Raw genomic sequence first — 25791 nt, 5'->3', positions numbered from 1 at the left:
CCTCATCGAGTTAATGCACGCAGAAATGATAACCAGCCACCTCAGCTCGCAGATCCTTTGAATGAGAATGTGTCACATATAGAGTTTTGGGTTGCTTTTCAGGCGCTATCCCAGCTGTGATAGCTAATGTTCAGGGCAACCGTGAGGCTGCAGTCCCACTTCAGTAAGATGGGGACTCAGCTGCAGCCAGAATTTAAGAATTTATGAGAATGAATCCATCAAAATTCTTTAGGTCAAAGGCAAGTGAGGACCCATAATTTTATCTAGATGAGGTGAAGAAGATAACCTAAATTATACATGTTTCTGAAGAGAAGAGTGTAGAATTGGCATCCTATAGTTTGAAGGATGTTGCATATGATTGGGTAGTAATGTGAAAGAAAAGTATAGGGGAGAATGCAGCTCCCATGACTTGGCAGATGCTTTAGAAAGCGTTCTTAGACAAGTTCTTTCCACGTGCGATTATAGAATCTAAGATAGTAGAGTTCATGAACCTGAGGCATGGATAAATGATGGTGAAGGAGTATTTCCTCAACTTCAACTTGTTGTCTAAGTATGCCTCTAATTAGATAGCTGACCCTAGGTCAAGCATGAGTAGGTTTATGACCGGTGTATCTGGGTTGGTATTTAAGGAGTGTAGGACTGCTATACTCATTGGAGACATGGATCTTACTAAATTGATGATGCATGCTCAGCAGATTAAGGTAGAAAATTTAAAGAAAAGAGAAAGAGTAAATCAGATGGCTAGAATAGGATAGTTTAAGTATGGCCAGGCTATATCTCAAGGAGAAAATCGTTCACAAATTTATAATTATTCATCTATGCCCGCACCTTGTTCAGCCAATGTGTCATGACCCGGCCCGAGGCCCTGGCCGCGTGGGCATCCCGAACCACACAGGCCTGAGATGCCCCTGCCACTCCCTAACTTACTAGTGATATTGTCCGCTTTAGGCCCAAGCCCGTACGGCTTTAAAATACATCACTAGGGAGTAAGGCTTTCTCACTTATATACCCAGCATCTCTTCTGTATTTTTGCCGATGTGGGACTCCTTTCTAAGTTAGGGTGTCATATACACCCCCATTACAAACTCAACGTCCTTATTGAGGTTTTCCCCACCGAATGGGATTTACCTATACTTAAGACTGAGGTTTGCCTCGCCTTATTGGGATTTGTCTACAATCAGTTTGACCTCTAGCCCACATCAACAAGGATGACACAAGAGCAGCTTTGATACCATTCTATCACAACCCGGACCGAGGCCCTAGCCGCGATGGGCATCCTGAACCACACAGGCCGGAGATACCCCTGCCACTCCCCAAACCACTAATGATATTTTTCGCTCTGTGCCTAGGCTCGGACGTCTTTAAAATGCGTCACTAGGGAGTAAGACTTTCTCGCTTATATACCCAGCATCCCTCCTCTATTTTTGCCAATGTGGGACTCCTTTCTAAGTTAGGGTGTCACACAATGCTCCCACACTCAGGAATAGATAGGAGCAGTGGGGTAAGTCGTCTATGTCCAGATCTCATAATAGTGTGAGTGGGAAGCCCACTTATCTTCCATGTGCTAAGTGTGGTAAGAATCATATGGGTAATTATTTGTGGGGTTAGAAAGGTTGTTATAGTTATGGCCAGATGGGTCACAGAATCAAATAGTGCCCACATACTAGACAGGAAAATAGAGTTGTCTGTCCCCTGACTCAGGATACTAGTACACCAGCTCCTCTAGGTCGCCTAACCCTTCCTCAGGGTGCTTCATCTAGTATCGGTGGCGGTTAGCACTAGAATAAGTTTTATGCTTTTCCAGCCTGTTAGGAGCAGGAGTGTTCCCCAGATATTGTTACTGGTATGCTTCGTGTCTTTTATCTTGATGTTTATGTGTTGTTAGACCCTGGGTCGAGTTTCTTTTATATGACCCCATTAGTTGCAGTAAATTTTGAGATAAGTTTTGAAAAGATCCCTGAGCCTTTTTTGGTTTCTACCCCAATGGGTGAGTCAATCATTGCTAAACAAATCTGCAAGAAACATTCTATCACTGTCCTTCATAAGGTCATGTTAGCAGACCTAATAAAGTTAGACATAGTTGATTTTGATCTTATTCTTGGTATGGATTGGCTTCATTCCTGTTATGAATCTATAGATTGTCACACTCATGTGGTAAAGTTTCAGTTCCCAGATGAGCCAGTGTTTGAGTGGTCAGGTGATTCAGTGTCTCCCAAGAGTCATTTCATATTTTATCTTAAGGCTAGAAAGTTGATATCCAAAGGTTGTATTTCCCATCTAGTTCAAGTCAAAGACACAAAGTCTAAGACTCCAACAATTCAGTTAGTCCGAGTGGTCAATGAGTTTCCTAAAGTTTTTTCAGAAGATCTCCTAGGGGTACCACCCGATAGAGAGGTAAAATTTGGTATTCACCTTCTTCTAGATACTCAACCCATATCTATTCCTCCTTATTGTATGAATCCAACTAAACTTAAAGAGTTAAAGGAGTAGCTTAAAGATTTTTTAGATAAAGGTTTCATAAGGCCTAATATTTCTCTATGGGGCGCTCCTATCCTATTTGTGTGAAAGAAAGATGGTTCCTTGCGTATGTGTATTAACTATCATCAGCTGAATAAAGTTAAAGTCAAGAACAAATATCCTCTTCCTATAATTGATGACTTATTTGACTAACTCAAAGGTACAAGTTATTTCTCAAGGATAGACCTTAGATCTGGCTATCATCATCTTAAATTAAAGGAATGTGATATTCCAAAGATAGCTTTTAGAACCCATTATGGTCATTTTAAGTTTCTAGTCATGTCTTTCAAGCTAACCAATGCCTCAACAATCTTCATGGACTTGATGAATAGAGTGTTCAAATAATATCTGGGCATGTTTGTCATAGTCTTTATAGATGATATCCTTGTCTACTCCCATAGTAAGAATGACCAAGTAGATCATCTTAGAATTGTGTTATAGACTCTTATAAATCACCAGTTGTTCGCCAAATTTAGTAAGTGTGAATTTTGGGTAAGGTCAGTATCTTTTCATGGTCATATTGTTTCCACCGATGGCATTAGAGTCGATCCTCAAAAGATAAAAACCATAAGAAATTAGCTTAGACCCATTTCTCCATCAGACATTAGAAGTTTCTTGGGTTTAGTTAGATATTATCACTGTTTCATTAAAGGTTTTTCATCTATTACCTCTCCTATGTCTAAACTGACCCAAAAGAAGATGAAGTTTTAGTGGTCAGATTTCTGCGAGACGAGTTTCCAAGAGTTTAAGACTCGACTCACTACAGCCACAGTGTTAGCACTACCAGATGGTACAAATGATTTTATAGTGTATTGTGATGCCTCTAGAGTTGGTTTGGGTTATGTGTTGATGCAGAGAGTAAGGTTATAGCCTATGCCTGTAAATAGCTTAAGTCTTATGAAAAGAATTACCCAACCCATGATCTTGAGTTAGCTGCTGTAGAGTTTTCTTTAAAAATCTGAAGACACTATCTGTATGGTATGCATGTTGATGTGTTAACAGACCACAAAAGTTTGCAGTATGTGTTTACCAAGAGAGAGCTGAATCTCCATCAGAAAAGGTGGTAGAATTGCTGAAAGATTATGACATGAGTGTGTTGTACCATCTAAGAAAGGCTAATATAATGGCAGATTCCCTTAGTATATTGTCTATGGGTAGTGCTGCTCATGTGGAGGACGACAAGAAAGAGTTAGCTTGAGAAGTTCACCATTTGTCTAGATTGGGTGTTAGGCTGGTTGATTCATCTAAAGGGAATGTTTAGGTTCAGATTAGTTCTGAATATTCCATAGTTTTAGAAGTAAAGGAGAAGCAAGATATGGATTTTAGTTTGGTTAAACTGAAGTAGTCAATTAAAGACCAAAAAGTAGAGGTTTTCTCCCAAGGGAAAGATAACGGGTTGAGATACCAAAGTAGATTGTGTGTGCCATGTGTTGATGATTTAAGACAATGGATTATGGCAGAAACATATGGTGCACATTATTCTATTCATCCAGGTGCTACCAAGATGTACCGCGATATATGGGAAACCTATTAGTGGAGTGGTATAAATAGAGATATAGCAGAGCTCATAGATAAATATGTAACTTATCAACAGGTTAAGGTAGAGAACCAAAGACCTGGTGGTTCGTTGCAAGAGTTTGGTATTCCCACTTGGAAGTGGGAAAAGGTGAATATGGATTTTATGACTAGTTTACCCTATTCGTGTCATCAGCATGATTCTATTTGGGTTATTGTAGACGGATATGCTAAGTTAGCATATTTATTGCCAGTTCACATATATTACACAACTGAAGATTATGCTAAGCTATACATAAGGGAGTTAGTAAGATTGCATGGAGTTCCCTTGTCTATCATTTCAGATAGGGGTACTCAGTTTACTTCCCAATTTTGAAGAGCCTTTCAGAAGGGTCTTGGTACCCAAGTCCATCTTAGTTCAGCTTTCCACCCTTAGATAGATAGTCAAGTAAAGAGGACCATCCAAACTTTAGAAGATATGTTGCGAGCATGTGTTCTTGATTTTAAAGGTAGTTGGGATGAACATTTGCCATTGATTGAGTTTGCTTATAATAACAATTACCATTCTAGCATACAGACGGCCCAGTTTGAGGTTCTTTATGGAAGGCGATATAGATCACTCATAGATTGGTTTAAAGTGGGTGAGGCCGCTTTGCTTAGTCCGAACACAGTGTTTGAAGCTATGGAAAAGGTTCAGTTGATTGTAAAAAGATTAAAAACAACCCAGAGTCATCAAAAATCATATGCATATGTGAGAAGAAAGGACCTCAAGTTTGATGTCGGTGATCTAGTGTATCTGAAGATTTCACCCATGAAAGGGGTGAAGAGATTTGGAAAAAAAGGGAAGCTTGGTATTCAGTATGTTGCCCTTACAGAATTGTGAGTTGTGTTGGGAAAGTAGCTTATGAGCTTGAGTTGCCTGCGGACTTGTCAGCCGTTCATCCTATATTCCACATCTCTATGCTTAAGAAGTGCATCAACGACTCCACTGTTGTAGTTCCTTTAGAAAGCTAAGATATTTAGAATAGCCTTTCTTATGAAGAAATTCCAGTAGAGATTCTTAATCACCAGATTCATAGACTAAGGAGCAAAGAAGTTCCCTTGCTCAAAGTTCGGAGGCAAAATCAATCCGTTGAGGGTGCTACTTGGGAAGCAGAAGCAAAAATGTGTACCAAGTATCCTCATCTCTTCTCCGCGAACTTAGATTCAACCGAAGGTAATAGTTTTCCTTCATTCAGTTCTTTCCTAGTCTCAGCATCAGCTATATAATTATTTTCATGAGAATTCATGTACATACAGATTAGCTCAGTAGCAAAGTATAATTTAGATTTAGTTGTACAAATTGTTTCAGTTGTTCATGCTATCATATAGCCTCAGATTCCTCGATTTTCTTAGTGAAACTAGCCACATTCGAGGATGAATGTTTCCGAGGGGGAGATATTGTAACACCCTATATTTTTCCTAGTTTAATTTGGTGTTGAGAATATTAAGTATTGGCTTCAAGAGAGAATAACTTTTCATACATATTGAATGTTCTAGATTCAGACCCTCCAATGTGAAGAAAATTGAATTAGGTTTCCAAAGATATAAGATTTGCCTAAATTCGATAATTGAGTAAGAAGTTATGGCCATTTTAAGTTTCAGTCATAAAACACCATGATTTGGGCCCGTAGCGCATTGCGGAGAAGTGTAGAATCATAATTGTCAAATTCCAGTGAGACTCTGCGATCATGGTGCATCGCGGAGGAACCCCATTTCATATTTGGCAATTTTTAGTGATCCTACATGATACTGACGTGTCACTCCAGTGGCCACAATGGTAATTCCCACTCGTTCTTTTCCAATGAGCCACCGCGATAGTGGTGTATTGCGGTGGCCTAGTAAATTAGGATTTTTGGTTGTTTTCAAGTTTTGATTAAAGTTTAATAGAGGAATTTCGGTAAATTCTCAAGGACCAATTTCGTGTAAACACATCATTAAGCACATTCCAAAGCACTTTATGCTTATTTCATCAATTTTCTCTCAAAACAAAACCCTAGATCACTAAATCTTTCTCCCCAAGAAATCCAATTCCTCCATTAATTCTCCAAGGTAATTCAAGATTAAGGATTTCCAACTCAAGAACTCCAAGAGTTCAACTTTAAAAGTATCAATAGGGATCCAAGATTCAAGCCTTAGCATCTAGTTCATCAATTGAGGTATGTAGGGTTTTTCAACAAGGATAATCCTATCATCCTTGTGCCCAAAACTTATTTCAAGTACAAATTTGCTGAATTTTATGTGATTTTCCATGAAATTGAAGTTAGGGTTTATACCCAATATTTCCATTTATAAAATTATGAGATTTCAAGTGATTTGAGAGTTGAGGTTCATGTTTATGCTTATATTTTCATGCATATTGCAGAAGTTTTCAGATTTTAAGTTGATTATAAATGTTTACATTACTAAGAATGGATTTTATGATATTTTAACATAAGTTTGATGCATGGGTCACTAAGCCCTAATTAACGATTGATTATTTAAAGATTGATTGTGCTATGAGCACTTTATGACTAGATTCTTTTTAGATTATTGATAAAGATTTAATCTTTTAGTCTCAGAATAGTTATGAAATCCACTTTACAGATTCAGATTATAGATTTAGCCTTATAGATGTACAGTGGGTTTTCATTGTAAACCACTATACTATTTTAAAAGTGGATTTCCATCAGAATGAGCATACATATTTAATGGGAGTAGTATTTAGCACCGAGATGGGTACGTTACTATGGTTTCATACCTAGAACTACATTCTAATGTAGGAATTAGATTATTCCCTCTTCTATTTGGATGATAGGCATGTGATCACTTAGATAGGTTATACTCCATGGCAAGAGTATGACTCCTCTCCCCAAAGTGAGGATTCCACCTTAGGGGGACAAGAACATTGGACTTCATGAATGTTCACATGGTTTATACCAGTTAGAAGAATCTCCCATACAGAATGAGTTTTCAGATTTCTAAACCCTTAAGATAAAGTACTTTCTGTAATAGTAAAGAATAACAGAAAAGATTTTAGAAAACTATGTGTAAAGGCTCACGAATTTATTCAGACTATGCTTTACAAAAAGACTTTAGCTACAGTTTTCAGCGTTCAGATTTCAGATTTAAGAGTGAGTCCTTTCTACACTTAGACAGTATAATTTAAAGAGAGAATACAAGTACAACATTTATAACTAAATATTATGTCTCACGAGATTTATAAAGTGTGTTTTACTCCTTATTGCTACTTATTTCAGTATTTTAGATATTCCAGCTTATGTGAGTCATTTACATTTAGCATGCATTATTTTATAAATGATGATTATGAGATGATATTTTACGTATGTATTCACCCCCATATGTTCAGTATATTCCCAAAGTACTGATTTACATATATGTCTGTGTGCTACATTGTCTCATAATGTAGGTTCAGGTGCTCAGTCTCAGTGGTGTGAGTGATTTTCGAGCATCTCATCTATATCTCTGCAGTTAGTGAGTCCTCATAGTTTGTGGACTTAGCTATTCAAATTTTTATTTTTTTAGCAGATGATTCAGTATTTATTTTAGACAGTTTGAGCCTGCTGGGGTCTTCCCCAGTGACTCTCTAGATTCAGTCAGCAGAGGCTCTTCTGACTACTAGATTCAATGTTAGTTTTTAGTTGCAGTATTCAGATTTATAGTATTTGCTTTATTAGACTAATGAGATTAGTATTTTCAAAACTACTCAGATAATTCAGATAGTTTTCTGCATTTATTATGATTTTACATTCATATTCCCCTATTTTGAAATTTAAATTTAGTAGAAGGTAGCCAGGATTATCTCAAGACTACTTGTAGTTTAGAGCACCATGTGGCATCCCGAGAATTAGATTTTGGGGCGTTATATTAAACATTAACCAACTAAAAAATAATGGACTTAGATTGTTCACCTTCTCTTCTTGGGGCACACTCATTGTTTTCTAAGGTAGTAATGTTGAACATTTTCTTGATAGATCCAGCCTTGCCCTTTCAACACATAATATTAAGGTATGCAAAGACTTTGTTTAGCCAGAAGCCATAGGCCAAACCATGTTTTCCATCCTTGGCTGTCATCACAGTGTACATATGTTCAATAACAATTGCAAAAAAATTGGCTTTCTTATACTTCGATAACCATAAGGAATAGGTTAAGCCTTGTCACCGTGGTATTTCTTTGAATCTGGGGAAACGCGATTTGTTCACAGCTTGAACAACATTTGCTATTCATAAGGAACAGTCTACCACATATCTTTAAAAATTTCACCTCTTAGGGACCTGGTCCCTTCTATTGGCACTCCAATAATTTTATGTCACCTTTTCATCTATAACAATGTTTATCTAATTGAACTGAGAGGTTAAATATGTACCATCTTCAAAAAAAATCCAAATTATAGTAACATGCAAACTTTCTCTTAATGTAGAGGAGGAAATAGTCCTTTAAAAAAATATTTCCAATGTTGGAACTTCACCCACTCAATTAATTCCTGCATACCTAGCATTCTAGCAACAACTGGATCAATTACCCTTCCACATAAAACCTCTTGAGTCTTAAGGATCTTTTTTCTTGCCTCTCTGGACAACCCTTTCTCTTTTTTTAGCAGATGTAGAAGCCTTTTTTTGAGGGACGATTTTCCTTAAAAGAAGCCCCAAGGGTTTTTGAGGTATTAGCAGACTTGGATTAGGGACCCAATCTCTTAAAACTATTCCTCTTAGATCTTTTTCTCTTTTTAGTGACTTTGGCCACTGGTTTCTTCACTATCACTCCCTTAGGTTTTCCTATCTTGGGAAAAACAACACATTTTTCATTCATCTTGTCTCTGGAAGCAATCACTTCCCTTTCAATATCAAAATCAACCAACACATTATCATAGTCACTCATGCTCCCCAACAGTCTCTCAAAGTCACTTTTATCAAATATACTCTCAGTATTCTCAACTGACACCACCTTTTCAGCAACAAGATTAATCACATCTATTCTCTTTTTATTGGGCTTTCTTCTTTTCTTAGTACTATCCTTACTTTTTTCTAAGGCCTCCTTCATCAGGTTTTTGGAATTTGAACTACTCCTTTGTGGTTTGACTATTCCTGATGAAGCCTTGGTCGAAGAGAAATATGCTTTCCTAGATAACTTCCAAGACAAAGATCTGTTGTCCTCACTATCAAAATCATCTTTTGCATCCTTATCACCACCAGACAGATCTAAAATAAGGGTATCACCATATTATCATAATCAATATTCTTAGGAGGACATTTTTCCTCCTGGTGAATTGTATAGCTGGGGGTGTGTCTCACCTAGGAGGTTTTTCACTCAGAGTAGTGAGCCCCTGCATGCATATCTCCTTACTCATGGCCTGAATGTTGGATGAGGTTTTCTTGAAAGTTGGCAAGTCCCCAACAAATAAGTTTTCATCTATAGATGCACTCTAAAATTATTGGGTGACTCAGGCTTGTTAGAAAATAGGATTTTGAAGAAAACTTTCAAACCTTGATCAAAAGAAACTAGTTGGTCAGAAATAGGGTCTTTGGATTGGTTAATTCAAGGAGAAATTTTAGAGGCTGTTTCTTTGGAGACATCAACTTTGGGGTCCTTTTCTTTATCTGAGGGGGAGTTAGTTTTAGGGTCAGAACTGGCATCAACAATATTATCCTTTTATGTGAGTGGATAATTATGTGTTTCATTCTTTTCCTGAGAATTACAATTCCTAGTAATCTTCCTAAGGAAAAGAAAAGTAAACTTTGTAATGACAAAAAAATTCTCTATTTCAGAGTCAAAAGGAATAGAAGGAGTATCAAACACTTTTAATAAAATAGGCTCACCTTTTTGAGAGGATGCAGGAGGGTTTGGCATTGTAAGGATTTGGTAGATTGAGGTGGATTGTAAAACCCCATAGTAGTAATGCTCTATTAAGGTGTTTAGAATAACCTTCAGGACACCCGTAGTGATGGTAAATCATGTGTTGACATTGTGGGAGGTGTTGGGACTATTTTAAGACCTTAAAAGTAAGTAGGTGTTGCAATGTAGGGCCTAGGAGATGGCTAGGAATCATATTGCCATCGCCTACCATCACTGGAATAGTTAGGTAATAGCCTAGGTGCCACCCACCCTGTGTTAGGCGATGGTCTAGGCGCCACCTACCTTGATGTAGGAAATGGGCAAGGCGCCTCCTAACTGATGGTTAGGCCATGGGCTATCCTAAACTACATGTACATAGGTTTTATGATTTCTACAAGCCTTAAAGATATATATGCACGTATATGCTATGAGTTTTTGGTAAATTATTTTAAGAGCATGCATTGTGAAATCAATTCGATGGAATTATGGAATTATTATGGGGTTTTCAATAAGTTTGATTTATAAATCTCATGTTTTTGTGATTTGAATTCAAAAGATTATTTATGAATGTAACTTGTGAAAATTTACTCCTCATGATGAAAATTTATGGATTTTGCATGATATAAATTATGAATTGATTTGAGAGCATGACTTAAGAGCTCATTTTTTATCATGAGATTTATATTTAACTAATGTAGGGGGTTGGTTTATGAATGATGACAACTTCTTGAGTCTTAAATGTTTTCTTAACTATTGTGCATGTGTTGAATAAATGGAGTGGCCACCATGCTTTAATGTCTTGAAAAGACAATGGGTTGCATAAGTTTCCTATGATTTTGATAATAAGAACCCACGTGTGATTTTATATATCTTTGGTGGTCATTTACTTATTTTGAACAAGAAGGGCTGTGGAATTGATATGATGTGAATGACTTGCAATCTAGGTTTGATGATACCCTATTGTGATATGCCTTTAACAGAATAATAAAAGAATTGTTTGTAAGAATGACATATGTTTTTAAGAGGCTAAAATTGGTCTTAAAGAGTGTTATATGGTTACTCAAAGAAAGTATGAGTTAAAAGACTCTATGCTGGGAAACCGTGATTTTCAACATAGGATTTTGGTACCCTGCTTTGTGATCTTGTCTACCTTGTATTATGTCATCCCAATTTAGGACTATGGTTAGGAGCCCTGGTTTGTTATCTCATGTCCAACCATGACATGTTGGTTTGATCTGGGGATTTTGGCACCCTGTTATGTGATATTGCGTGTCCCCCCTTACTGATACTCCAATCCTTATGGCAAAACTTGGATTGAGGGCTTGGCTACTGAGTGAAGGAAGGATTCCATATAGCTCATGAAATTACAGATTGTAGGGTGTACCATCTAGCTTAGTAGAACAGTAACAACTTAGGTCATGAATGCAAGAAAAATGTCTTGAAGCTCATAAAATTATGCCGATGTATTTTCAATTGTTTTATGCTTACATGCTTTTATGAAATGCTCTCACATATGCTGTATAAAAACTATGTTAATTTGGACTATTCTACGTACCAGTACCTTGTGTATTGACCCCTATACTTCAGGTTCTGAGCCTAGTCTCGTGGTTTCACTAATTAGTAAATTGTTATCAACGTTCAGAGTTGGTGAGCATCCCTTGTTTTGAAAGGCATCTTTTCACATATGTTGGATTCTCATGATTTTAGTTTATGGTCTGACCGGGGGCCTTGTCCCAATTTAGAAAGATTGTTGTTTTTAGTTCAGTAGAGACTTCATAGACGTGTGAAAGATGGTTTTGGGTTTTTACTAAACTTATGTTCCACATTAATTAAGTTAAAATAATAGAACTACCATGTTTCTTGTTTACTTCTGCATTTTGATAATAGATTACTTACGCTTATGATTACATATTTTAGGGGCCTCTCGTTCCTTCATGCTTTAGGAATACCTGTCACGGCCAAGGCCTCATCTCGGGTCATGACCAACTTTGTATCAGAGTACGGTTCAGGGTCCTAGGTATCTACGAAGTTGTGTTAAGTAGAGTCTTTTTTATGGGTGGGTAGCATGCCACACTTCTAAGGAGGAAGCTACAAGACATTTAGGGGTTTTTTTCGATTCTTTCATACTAAGATTGTGCCATTGTGTTGTCCATTTGGAAGTTATCCAAATTCCTTCCTTACTCTAATTTTATTAACCCTATCTTATTTTTGATTCTAAACGATGTGGTCCTTTTAGATTAAACTATCAAAAGTTCTAAAATTGCATAAGGACTTGAGAGGAGTCCATAAGTTCTTTAAAGTTTATTGATTTAAGCTTATACCTATAATACCCCATATTCTCCCCAGTTCAATGAATGGGTGCATTAGAGAGTTAGGACCTGAAATTTTAGCTAAGTGTTGGATACTTGGTCTCATTTTTGGCCTCAAAACATTGATGACTTTATTTTCGACCTTCCCTATGTTGGAATGTAAATTTTTAATTTGTTTTAGGATCGGGATAGTCCATAGTACCTCTCGTGTGAGTTTTGGAATTTTTGGAGAAGGTTTGGGGCATGTTTGGATGGCCGAAATAGAATTTCAATGCAATATAGATGCATCGTATCAGTGGTTGCGTCAAGGAGGATAACGCGATGCGTTGTCTATCGGGTGCAGTGAGTGCCGCACTACTTATCTCGTCAGTGCCCAATTTTGTGTTGTTAAATAATGGGTCCATAGAGGTATTTGAGTCCTTCACACTCACCCAAATCCTCCCAAAACACATAATTTAAGCCCCAAATAGCATAGATATTTCATTATTCAACTTTTTCCTCTCTAAGAACAAAACCCTAGCTCTAAGAAATCGAGAACAATTCCATTAATCCTTCTCCAAGAAAGTCAATAATCCAAGCTTTTTGGTTCAAGAACTTCAAGAAGAAGCTTTAAGAACACCATTAGAGATTCAAAAGTGTAAGCTTTTACATTCAGTTAATCCAACAAGTTATGTGAGGTTATGAACAAGGATACTTCTTTTATCCTTATGCCTAAAACTAGTTCTTAAAGTTGAATTTACATGAAATTATATTATTTGCAGTGTAGGGTTCATACTCAATTATCATTATTTGACGATTTTGATGTTACAAGTGATTAAATATTGAATCACATCTCAACTTTTGCATGGTTATGCGTGTGACGTGATTTTATATACATTGAGAATTGAATTTTACTATCTTGGCTAGAATTGTTATAGAATTTCAAGATTCTGATAATTGAGCATGACTTTGTGATAATTTGACATTAGTTTGAAACATGAGTTACTAAGCCCTAGTTTGAATATTGATATTTCAAGAAGATTGTACTTTTAGGAACCCTATGATTAGTTTATATTCAATTTTAGAACAAGATTTGATTTCTTGATCCTCCATTAAGATATGGAATCCACTTTATAGTTTTTATTATAGTTTAAAGTAAATAGATGCATAACTGGTTTTCATTGTAAACCCTTATGCTAGTTTTAAAGTGGGTTTTCTACAAAATGAGCATACAGATTAAAGGGAGTAGTATTTAGCACATTGTTGGGTATGTATCCTAGTTTACATGCCCCAGAACTACGAGCCAACATAGGTACAGATTCAGATTATTTATATTTATATGGATGTAGATATAGATTATGATCACTTAACTCATGTTATACTCCTAGGCAAGAGTATGACACCTCTCCCTAACATGAGGTTTTCCCCTTAGGGGAACTAGACGTTGGACACTATGACAGCTCACATAGTGTATGTAGGTTAGAAGAACCTACCTAACAAAAAAGACTAATAGAAAAGCTTTTAGAAATTAAGTGTAAAGTCTCACAAATTTACTCAGATATTTTCTTACTTAAGACATCAGTTACAAAATTTTAGCTTTTATTTTTCATATGATAAAGGCGAGTCCTTTCTACATTTAGCTTGAATAATTTGAAAACAAATTACAAGTACAACTTTTAGAACTAAGTTCCATGACTCATGAAATTTATACAATATGCTTTATTATTCATGATTTATGATTTTCAGCTTTCCGTAATTCAAGCCAATATAAGCCATTTGCACTTTGCATGCATTCTTTTATGAGTTAATATGAACTTTGAGATAATTTTTTTTACTTATGCATTCATCTCCACATGCTTAGTACATTCCAAAAGCACTGATCCATATATACGGCTATGTGCTACATTATTTAAAAATGTAGATTCAGGTGCTCAGTTCTAGCAACATGATTGACCGCAAGTATCTCTATCTATATCTCAACAGTTGGTGAGTCCTCATTGTTCAGGGACCTAGTTATTCAAATTTCTAGTTTTATAGAGTATTTTATTAGTTGTTTTGAATCAGTTCAAGTCAGCTGGGGTTCTGTCCCATGGACTTTCTAGTTAGTAGTGTTAGTGGCTAGTCTAATAATTAGATACATTTTAGTCTTAGAGTGTTGGTTGTTCAAATTTCCTAGTTAAGTACTTTCGAACATTAGGTTCAATCAATCTCAGTCTAGTTCAGATAGTATTTCTATATTTTAGTGTTCTGAATGCTTATATTTTCCTTACTTGAGTTTCAAAATGAGTAACAAGCTTTTAGGGTTAGCTCTGGACTACGTGTAGTTTGGAGCACCATATGACATTTTGGAACCCATTTTTTGGGAGTTACAAACTTAGTATTATAGCCTAATGTTTAAAGAGTCCTAGGGATTCAGACTAGATACGTTACATAAAATCTTGATCATGGGTGTGAAGCGCGTCACATTTATGAGCAAGAGGCTAAGGAACGACTTAGGAAATCATCTTTTTCTTTCATGATCTATCGTGCTTACAGTTGTCTTTATCTTCTTTGACTCATGTTCTTACATGACAAAATATGCCTCCTCGCTGAGATAATGCATGCAGAAATGATAATCAGCCACCCCAACCTGTAAATCCTCTGAATGAGAATGTGTCCCATGCTGAATTTTAGGTTGCCTTTCAGGTGTTGGCCCAAGCTATGACTGCCAATGTTCAGGGCAACCATTAGGCTGCAGTCCTACTTTTGTAGAATGGTGATTTAGCTGTAGCCAGAATTCATGACTTTATGAGAATAAATTTGCTTAAATTCTTTGGATCTAAAGTAGGTGAAGACCTATAGCTATACCTTGATACGGTCAAAAAGATCACCCAAATTATGCATGTTACTAAGGAAGAGAGTATAGAATTGGCATCTTATAGGTTAAAGGATGTTGTTTATGATTGGGTTGTTATGTGAAAGAATGGTAGAGGTGAGAATGCAGCTCTTGGAAGGTGTTTTATGATGCATATTTAGACAGGTTCTTTTCGTGTGAGTTGAGAGAAACTAAGATAGAGGAGTTTGTGAACCTGAGGCAGGGCTCGATGATAGTAAAGGAGTACTGCCTTAAGTTCAACCTGTTGTCTAAGTATGCTCCCGACTTGATAGCTGACTCTAGATCGAGTATGAGTAAGTTTGTTATTGGAGTGTCTAGTTTGGTAGTCAAGGAGTATAGGACTACCATGCTTATTGGGGATATGGATCTTGCTAGACTAATAACTCATGCTTAACAGATCAAGGCAGACAAGTTAAAGGGGAGAGAGGGGGAATAAAAAGGCTAGGACCAGGTAGTTTGACTACAACCAAACAAGATCTGGAGATGGAAATCATTCACGATCTCAAGGTCACCCATCTATGCCAGCACCATCTTCCGCCAGTGCTCCCATACCCAGAACCAGCCAAAAGCAGTGGGGTAGGACTTCTATGTCCAAGTTTTAGAATATTATGGGTGGGAGGCCCAGTTATTTGATTTATGCTAAGCATGGTAAGAATCATCCTGGTGAGTGTTTGTTGGGACAAAAAGGTTGTTATGGATATGGTAAGCTGGTTTATGGGATCAAAGAGTGCCTGTATACTAAGCAGGAAAGATGAGATGTTCATCCTTAGACTCAGGATACTAGTACACCAGCCCCTTTAGGTCGCCCGATGCCTCCTCAAGGCGCATCATCCATACCGGTGGAGTTAGCACCACAATTAGTTCTATGCTTTACCATCCCATCAGAAGTAGGAGAGTTCACCAGATGTTGTCATTGGTATACTTCATGTATTTCATCTTGATGTTTATGTATTGTTAGACCCAGGGTCAAATATCTCTTATGTGACTCCGTTAGTTGCGGTGAATTTTGAACTAGGCCTGAAAAGCTTAATAAGCCGTTCTTAATTTCCACCCCAGTTGGAGAGTTAGTTATTTCCAAACGAGTCTAGAGAAAGTGCCCTATCACTGTCATTCACAAGATCATATTAGCAGACTTGATAGAGTTAGACATGGTCGATTTTGACATTATTCTAGGTATGGATTGGCTCCATTCCTATTATGCATCTATATATTGTCGCACTAGAGTAGTAAAGTTTCAGTTTCCTGATGAGCCAACCTTTGAGTTGGAAGGTAATTCAGTGTCTCCCAAGAGTCATTTTATATCCTATCTTAAGGCTAAAAATTTGATATCAAATGGGTGTATTTACCACTTAGTTCGAATCAAGGACATTAAGTCCGAGACTCCAATAGTTTAGTTAGTCCATGTAGTTAATGAGTTTCCTGAATTCTTTCCCGAACATCTACCAGGGGTACCTTCTAATAGAGAAATAGAATTTAGTATTGACCTTCTTCATAATACTCAACCATCTCCATTCCTCTTTATCGTATGGCTCCAGCTGAGCTTAAAGAGTTAAAAGAGCAGCTTAAAGACCTCTTAGATAAAGTTTTAATATTTCCTAGTGTTTCTCCATAGGGTGCCCCCGTTCTATTCGTGCGTAAAAAAGATAGCTCTCTCAAAATGTGCATCGACTACCGTCAGTTGAATAAAGCCACAATAAAAAATAAATATCCTCTTCCTAGGATTGATGACTTGGTCGACCAACTCCAAGGTGCAAGTTACTTCTGTAAGATAGACCTTAGATTCGGCTATCACCAGCTCAGAGTAAGGGAATGTGATATTCCAAAGACAGTTTTCAAAACTCATTACGGTCATTTTGAATTCCTAGTCATGTCTTTCGGGGTAACAAATGCCTCAACAACCTTCATGGACTTGATGAACTGAGTATTCAAACAATATTTAGACATGTTTATCATAGTCCTTATTAATAATATCCTTGTCTATTCCCATAGTTAGGATGACCATGTAGATCATCTTAGAATAGTGTTGCAAACTCTTAGATATCACCAGTTGTTTGCCAAATTTAGCAAGTGTGAATTTTGTCTAAGATTAGTAGCTTTCCTAGGTCATATTATTTTTGGTGATGGCATTAGAGTCTATCCCCAAAAGACCAAAGTAGTGAGAAATTGGCCTAGACCCATCTCTTCGTTAGACATCAGGAGTTTCTTAGGTTTAACTGGCTATTACCGGCATTTTTCTAAGGGTTTTTCATCTATTATGACCCCCATGTCTAGATTGACCCAAAAGAAAGTTAAGTTTCAGTGGTTAGATTCCTGTGAGAAGAGTTTTCAGGGGTTGAAAGATCGGCTCACTTCAGCCCCTGTTTTGGCATTACCGGATGGTCCAGATGGATTCATTGTCTACTCTGATGCCTCTAGAGTTGGTCTAGATTGTGTTTTAATGCAGAGAGGAAAGGTCATACCCTATGTCTCTAGAAAGCTTAAGCCATATAAAAATAACTATCCTATCCATGATCTTGAGTTATTTGTTGTTGTATTTGTATTAAAAATCTGGAGGCACTATCTTTATGGGATTCATGTGTAAGACTCCGCAAAATTCTAAGCTTAACTCAGTATGTTAAATCTTGAAAAGAGGTCTCAGACTTAGAATTTTCAGCTAAGTGTTTACACTAAGAATTATTTTAGCCTTCATATGTTGGCAATATTATTTCATGATCCATACGACAGTTAAATATTGATTTTTAAGTTGATTCATGACCAGGAATGTCAGCAAGTATCCTAAAAAAAGTTTTGGATTTTTCAGACCTCATTTGAATCAAGTTTGGGAGTCAAAACCAGTGGATCAACGCGATCTCGATGCCTCACGTCGACTATCGCATCTATAAATGTTTTCTCAACTCTCAGTGGCAATTCCAGTGAGCCGACGTGCACTCGACATGGAATATCGGCTAAAGCATCGATCCCGTCAACTCAACACGTTGACTATAGCGTCAATCCCATAGATGTGGCACGTCGGCCATAACATCAATCCCATCAACGTGGCACGTCAGGCTGCGTATCACTTGACACATTTTCAGTCATAAATAAATACGTCTATAGGGGTATTTGGGTCATTTTTCTACCCCTATTTTGCCCCAAAAGCACGAAATTAAGTTATTCCTAGGGAAAAATTCATTCTTTCTCTCAAATTGCTCTCAAGAACAAAACCCTAGGATATCAATTTCAATATCAATCCTCAAGAACACTCCATCAATCTTCAAGAATTCAAGCATTAAAGTATGTTAAGTGTTCATCCAAGGTTTTCCTTCCACCGTTGGAGTTCAAGAAACTCTTTTTAAATTTCAAGTTGATTGATTTCAAGAAATCCCACGTTGAACTTGGATATATTCATTATTATGGTGTTAATGGTGTTCCAATCCCATGATTTATCACAAGTATCATGAAAACTAGTTAATTGTGGATCATGTTGAACTCTTGAATTACAAGTTGAATGTAGTATCCATGACTAAATTACATTTTATTGATATGTGAAATACTTATGCTCCCCAAGTGTTTGTAAAAATGCTAATATGACTTGACTAGTGTAAGCATAACATGATATTATGTGATCTCACTCATGATCAAGCTTATGTATATCAAGTGTTTGATAAAATATCTAGATGAATGCATTGTTAGTGAGCAAGTATTGTATGCTACTAAATTCATATAGTGTTTTACTTTTCATGCTATCAAGTCCTGGGGTTATTTAATATCCAAAAAACCTAGCTGTTTACTAAAGCTATAACAGTTAGAAAATAGTTTCAATAGCACTCAGTAATCAGTCTCAGTTCAGTATTCAGTTTAGAACTCAGTAGACTCAGTCAGAATTCAGTCTAGTTCAGTCAGTTATCACAATCAGTAACAGTTCAGTCCAGCCTAGTATAGTCTAGAAATCAGTTCAGCGTCTATTTAGTTGGGAGTAGAATTCAACACCGAGAGAACCTAGGGATGAGGGCTCACCCATTAGATAGGACTGAGATCCCTAGAAGCAATTCCTAAGTTCCAAAACTATGTAGCCAATGTAGGTTATGTGATATCACCTGTTATATAGGACTAACATACTCAGGGATCACCTGCTAGTTAGGACCGATCTCAGGAGTCACCCGTTAGACTAGGACTGACCCCATAACCAGTTGTCCTTACTTGTGGTATGGTACTGACACCCTTCCAATTAGAGTTACAGATTGGACCCCAATTCAATTATCTTATTTAGGGCATGTCGGTTAGATGATTACCTCCCACGGTTTCAGTTTCAGTTTCAGTCTCAGTATAGAACTCAGTTCAGTTCTATAGATTTATGACTATCAGATACAATCACCCAACTCAGTATATAACTCAGATTAGTTTTATAGAATTAGGACTGTCAGATATAGTCACCCAGTTATCAGTAAACTCAGATATCAGTAAATTAGTAATCCAAAACTCAGTATCCAGTGTTATCATGACTCTAGTTATATTTTATATACTCATGCATGTACTCTCATTCAGTTATGTTCATGTTATTCAGTCAGTTATTGTTCATGCATTGAACCCATGCATATCAGCCTACCTCACTTAGCATACCAGTATATTCAAAGTACTGATGCATACTTTTCTTTGCACTATGATGTCTTACATCATAGGTTTAGATGCATAGGTTCCTGAACGTACTTAGCAGCCCATCCTATCAGCAGCAGACTTATTAGTGAGTCCTTATAGTTTGAGGACAAAGTTATTATTTTAGTTTATCAGTAGTTCAGTAACCGAAGTTAGTTGGGGGCTTGTCCCATCAACTCCAATTTCAGACAGTTAGAGGTTTTCACACTAGAGTATCTCAGATAGATATTTCAGTATTCATTTTTTAGTATTCAGTATTTATTTTTAGTTTTGAACCTTACGGCAAGTTTCCACTAAATTTCTGCATTATCACAATATTATTACTTAATTATTGCAGCAGGTACCAATCATGGGTTAGCTTGTGGCCCTTTGGAATTATGAGTACTGTGTAGCATCTGGGGTACAGACTTGGAGCGTTACATCATGTTGATGTGTTCACGGATCATAAGAGCTTGTAATATGTGTTTATGCAGAGAGAGTTAAATCTCCATTGAAGAAGGTGGTTAGAATTGTTGTAAGATTATGATATGAGTGTTTTATATCATCCGGGCAAGGCCAATATTGTGGAAGAATTAAATTGGAAAGTTCATCGGTCAGCTAGATTAGGTTTTTGATTGATTGACATAGTAGAAGGGAATGTTTGGGTCCAGAGTAGTTTGGAATCTTCTTTTGTTTCTGAGGTGAAGGAGAAATAAGATAAGGACTCCAGTTTGGTTAAGATAAAGGAGTCGGTTGGAGATTAAAAGGTAGAGATTTTCTCCCAAGGGGGAGATGGTGTGTTGAGATACCAGAGTAGACTGTGTGTGCCGTACATTGAAGATTTGTGGCCGCGAATTATGGAAGAATAACATGGTAGGCATTACTCCATTCACCCAGGGGCCACTAAGATGTATCATGACTTGCGGAAAGTCTATTGGTGGAAAGGTATAAAGAAAGATATTGTAGAATTTTTGGTCAAGTATGCTACTTATCAACAAGTTAAGATGGAACACCAAAGACCTGATGGCACCTTGTAGGAGTTTAGTATCCCCACTGGAAGTGAAAAAAAGTGAACATGAACTTTGTAGAAAGATTACCTCATTTGCAACGGCAACATAATTTGATTTGGGTTATTGTAGACAGATTGACTGAATCAATCCATTTCTTACCAATTCACATGTCCTACTCAGTCAAGATTATGCTAAGTTGTATATTAAAGAGTTGGTCAGATTTCATGGAGTTTCTTTGTCCATCATTTTGGATAGGGGTACTCAGTTTACCTCTCACTTTTGGAAGGCCTTTCAGAAGGGTCTTGGTACCTAAGTTCATCTTACTTCAGCTTTTCACCCTCAGACAGATGGTCAGGCAGAAAGGACCATTCAGACCCTAGAGGATATTTTAAGGGCATGCATTATGGACTTTAAGGGTAGTTGGGATGATTATGTGCCATTGATTGAGTTTGCCTATAATAACAATTACCATTCTAGTATTCGGATGGTCCCATTTGAGGTTATTTATAAGAGGAGATGTAGGTCACCTATCTATTTGTTTGAAGTGGGTGAGGCCACTTTGATTGGGCCAGACGTGGTGTTTGAAGCCATAGAGAAAGTCCAGTTGATTTGAGAAATGTCAAAAATAGCTTAGAGTCATCAGAAATCTTATGCAGATGTGAGGAGAAGGGATATTGAGTTTGAAGTTGATGACTTAGTTTATTTGAAAGTTTCACCCATGAAGGGGGTGAAGATATATGGAAAAAAAGAAAAGCTTAGTCCTTGATATATTGGTCCTTATAGAATATTGAGTCGTGTTGGTAAGGTTGCGTATGAACTTAAATTACCTGCAAATTTGTCTTCCATTCACTAGTTTTCTACGTATCTTTATTGAATAAATATATGGGTGATTCAGCTATTGTAGTCCCTATAAAGAGCGTGAATATTTAGGATAGCCTTTCATACGAAGAACTTTATATAGAGATTCTTGATTTCCAAATCCGAAGATTAAGAAATAAATAAGTTCCATTGGTTAAAGTTCTTTGGCAGAATCAATCCATTCAGGGTGCCACTTGGGAAGCTGAAGCAGACATGCGAACCAAGTACCTTACCATTTCTTCACAAACTCAGACCCAGCCTGAGGTAACAGTCTTCATTAGATCAGTTCTTTTCCAGTCTTAGTTCCAACTATCTGATTATGTTCATGTCATTGCATGCATTCACAAATTAGTTCAGTCATTAATCATGATTTAGATTCAACCATGTTGTTATGTTTTTAGTTATTCCTGTCAGTATATTGCTTTAGTTCCTCATAATTCTTAGCTTAAATAGCCTCATTTGAGGATTAATGTTCCCAAGGAGAAGATATTGTAATACCCCATATTCTCCCCAATTCAATTCAGCTTAGAATGGGTGTATTAGAGACTTAAGACTTGAAATTTTAGCTAAGTGTTGGAGACTTAGTCTCATTTTTTTCCTCAAAACTTTAATGACTTTATTTTCGACCTTCTCAATCTTGAAATGTAAATTTTTAAGTTTTTAAGGATCGGGGTAGTCCATAGTACCTCTCGGGTGAGTTTTGAAAATTTTGAAGAAGGTTTGGGGCATGTTTGGATGGCTGAAAAAGGATTTCAATGAGATATGGATGTGCCGCATCAGTGGTTGCATTGAAGAGCGAAACACAATGCGTCGCCTATTGCATCACATTGAGCATCATATTGTGACGCTTATCTCATCGGTGCCCAGTTTTCTGTTGTTAAATAATGGGTCCATGGGGGTATTTGAGTCATTCACCCTCACCCAAATCTGCCCAAAACACATAATTTGAGCCCTAAATAGCATGGATACTTCATTATTCAACTTTTTTCTCTCTAGGAACAAAACCCTAGCTCTAAGAAATTGTAACGCCCTATAATCTCGAGACGTCACACGATACTCAAGGCTACGAGTAGCCCCAAGCTAACCCTTTAAGCCTGCTACTAGGTCTGGATTTTACTTTAAGATAAACTAGTCATGCAATAATACTAAATTATATCAAAATTGAGCTGGAATAAACTAAAGCACTATCTGAATAACAAATACTGAAAGTCAACTAATAGATCAACAAGCCTCTAGTACTAAGAAAATAGAGAGCCATTGGGATAAACCCCAAACTGACTCAGACTAAATTGAAAACAATAAATCGAGTACTATGAAAGTTGGAAATCTAAAGAAGTAGGCCCTCGAATCATGAGGATTTACCAACTGTGGAAGCGTAGATAGAGATGCTCGAACTACTTACGCTGCTGATATTGAGCACCTGAACATACATTATAAGATAATGTAGCACAGAGATATATATATATGGATCAGTACTTTGAGGATATACTAAGTATATGGGGGTGTAATGTATAAGAAAAACATCATCATACTTTATAAAGACAATGCATACTAAATGTAAATGACTCACATAAGCTGGAATGTCTAAAATACTGAAATCTGAAATCATGCATAGCGAATCAAGCTTTATAAATCTAGTGAGTCATAACATTTAGTTCTAAAGGCTGTACTTATACTTTTTTTTTTAAAATCATACTAGCTAAGTGTATAAAGAACTTATGTTTGAATATGAAATCTGAAAACTAAAAGCCAGAACTATTATCTTTTTGTAAAGCATAATCTGAATAAATATGTGAGCCTTTACACTTAGTCTTATAAAAGCTTTTCTATCATTCTTTTCCTTTGAAACTTAGAGACTTTGGGAGCTTTGAAAAATTGGAACTTTGGGACTTAGGGAGTTTCTTCTAACCGACATAAACCCTGAGCTGACATGGAGTCCAACGTCTTGCCCACGTTGGGGAGAGTTGTTCTACCCTTGCCATTGGGATATAACCTTAACTTAAGTGGTCACTATCTTAGCCCACTATGAGAAATTCATAAACCTACGGTGACACAGAGTTCTAGGGCATAAGACCTTTGAATCATACCAACTCGGTGCTAAATACTATTCCTATACTTATTGTTCAGAACTTTTAGAAAATCCACCTTAAAATAGCACAAGGTTTTATAATTAAAACTAATTATGCTCTTCTTTGTTTTAAATCATAAATTGTATGAATAATGTGAATTACTATCTTAGCTTAGGATCAAAAGATCAATCTTTTTTCAAAATCTGAATACTTACTTGTCAAAGCATCCTAATAATATACTCTTCTTGAAATGTCAAAACTCATACTTGGGTTTTAAAGCATATGTACTTAAATATTCAGAATTTCATAATAAAGCTTCATTCCGAATAATCATCTTGAAATTCATTCAACAATATCAATTCACAATAGGGAAGTACAATTCATAATAGAAATCTTCAAGTCAAAGCATAATTAAATGAGATAACATGCACTTCAATATTCAAATCACTTGTAAATTCGTAAACTTAAAACGAGATGGTTTGGGTGTAAACCCTAACTTGAAAATCATGTAATCTTTAATAAAAATCAAGTTTTTTGGGCACAAGGATGAAAGATTTATCCTTATTCAAACCCCACATACCTTAGATGATGAACTAGATGAAGAAGCTTGGTTTTGAGGTCCTATTTGTGCCCTTGAAGGTTGATTCTTGGAGCTTTAGACTTGGAAATCTTGAAATTTGAACTAATTTGGAAGAAGAATGGTGAACTTTTGGGGATTCTTAAAGTTGGATATTAAAGCTTAGGGTTTTTTTACTTGAGAGAAATTGATGAAGAATGAGCATATTTTTCTCAATAATGCCTTTAATCGTCTATTTTCACGATTTGGGGATGTGGGCAAAAGACTAAGCTAACCTTGGGATTAAAATCCATAACTGAAACACCGTTCAAGGCTTCACCATGATGCAGTGAGTGTGTCATCATGATAACCATCGTGATGCAGTGGAATCACGGTGACTTACTGAATTTTGACAAATGTTGTTTTGGGGTTCACTACGACGTGGTGCAATTGCGGTGACCCACTAGAATTTAACAAACGTCGAGTTGGACTCTACCGCGATACGGTGGCCTTCTTATCGCTATTCTCACTGTGATGTGGCCCAATCACAGTGAGCTACTGGAAATTGGTGAATGCAGATTTGGCCTTAATCGCGATGCGGTGACTGCCTAGTTGGCACACTACTTACTAAAAATGCCCTAAGTTCTTCACCGAGTGTCGGTTTTTGGAGAATATGGTATCTATGGAAAGCTCATTCAATATCCCACACAATAAAAATTCAAAATCAAGAAAATTCTATATGAATTAAATATTATTTATTTTGGAAGTTATCCCTTAACATTTTAAGAATGAAATTAAGCTTGACAAAGTTTGGAGTATTGCAAAAATCAAGAATAATTCCATTACTCCTTCTCCAAGAAAGTTAATAATCCAAGCTTCCGGGTTTAAGAACTTTGAGACGAAGCTTCAAGAACACCATTAGAGATTCAAAAGTTCAAGCTTTACATCCAATTAATCCAACAAGTTATATGGGGTTTTGAACAAGGATACTTTTTTCATATTTATGCCCAAAACTAGTTCTTAAAGTTGAATTTACATGAAATTATATGATTTACAGTATAAGGTTCATATCCAATTATCATTATTTGAAGATTTTGATGTTACAAGTGATTAAATGTTGAATTGCATCTCTACTTTTGCATGTTTACGCATGTAATGTGATTTTATATACATTGAGAATTGAATTTCGCTATCTTGACAAGAATTGTTAAAGAATTTCAAGATTTTGATTATCGAGCATGACTTTGTGATAATTTGACATGATTTTGAAACATAGGTTATTAAGCCCTAGTTGGAATATTGATATTTCAAGAAGATTGTGTTTTTAGACACCCTATGATTAGTTTATATGTAGATTTAGAGCAAGATTTGATATTTTGATCCTCAATTAAGATATGGAGTCCACTTTATAGTTTTGATTACAGTTTAAAAGCCAAGAAATTTTCTATTCTTTTGTTACCAATCCAGTAACAAGAGATATAAATGCTTTAATTGAAATGAAGCATGGATAGGTAAATTTCTTACATCTTGAAATGATGAGTATGAATATTCATAATGCAATGGATTCTGTGAAAATTCAGGAAAAAATAAAATTGATATCTAATCAACTGATTGTTGATA

Source organism: Capsicum annuum, unplaced genomic scaffold (genome assembly GCF_002878395.1).
Source record: "Capsicum annuum cultivar UCD-10X-F1 unplaced genomic scaffold, UCD10Xv1.1 ctg2352, whole genome shotgun sequence".
In the NCBI taxonomy this organism is placed as follows: domain Eukaryota; kingdom Viridiplantae; phylum Streptophyta; class Magnoliopsida; order Solanales; family Solanaceae; genus Capsicum; species Capsicum annuum.
The sequence above is the reverse complement of the archived record's forward strand: the minus strand, read 5'-3'. Positions refer to the sequence as shown.